Source organism: Ascaphus truei, chromosome 4 (assembly GCF_040206685.1).
Source record: "Ascaphus truei isolate aAscTru1 chromosome 4, aAscTru1.hap1, whole genome shotgun sequence".
Lineage (NCBI taxonomy): Eukaryota > Metazoa > Chordata > Amphibia > Anura > Ascaphidae > Ascaphus > Ascaphus truei.
In genome coordinates this window covers 84,735,212-84,735,616 of record NC_134486.1, presented here as the reverse complement: position 1 = coordinate 84,735,616, position 405 = coordinate 84,735,212, and positions in this window count along the sequence as shown.

The following is a 405-nucleotide window of genomic DNA, read 5'->3' as shown; positions in this document are numbered from 1 at the left end:
TCTCCCCCCCTCTCTCTCTTCTCCCCCCTCTCTCTCCCCCCCTCTCTCTCTTCTCCCCCCTCTCTCTCTCTTTTCCCCCCCTCTCTCTCTCTCTCCTCCCCTCTCTCTCTCTTCCCCCCCCCCCTCTCTCTCTCTTCTCCCCCCCCTCTCCCTCTTCCTCCCCTCCCTCTCCCTCTTCTCCCTCCCACTCTCCCTCTCTTCTCCCCCCCTCATCCCCCTCTTCTCCCCCCCCTCTCCCCCTCTTCTCCTCCCCCTCTTCTCCCCCCCTCTTCCCCCTCCCTCTCTCCCCCTCTCCCCTCTTCTCCCCCCACTCTCCCCTCTTCCCCCCACTCTCCCCTCTTCTCTCCCACCTCTTCTCCCCCCCTCTCCCCCACCACACCCCCCACCCCCACCACACCCCCCCCC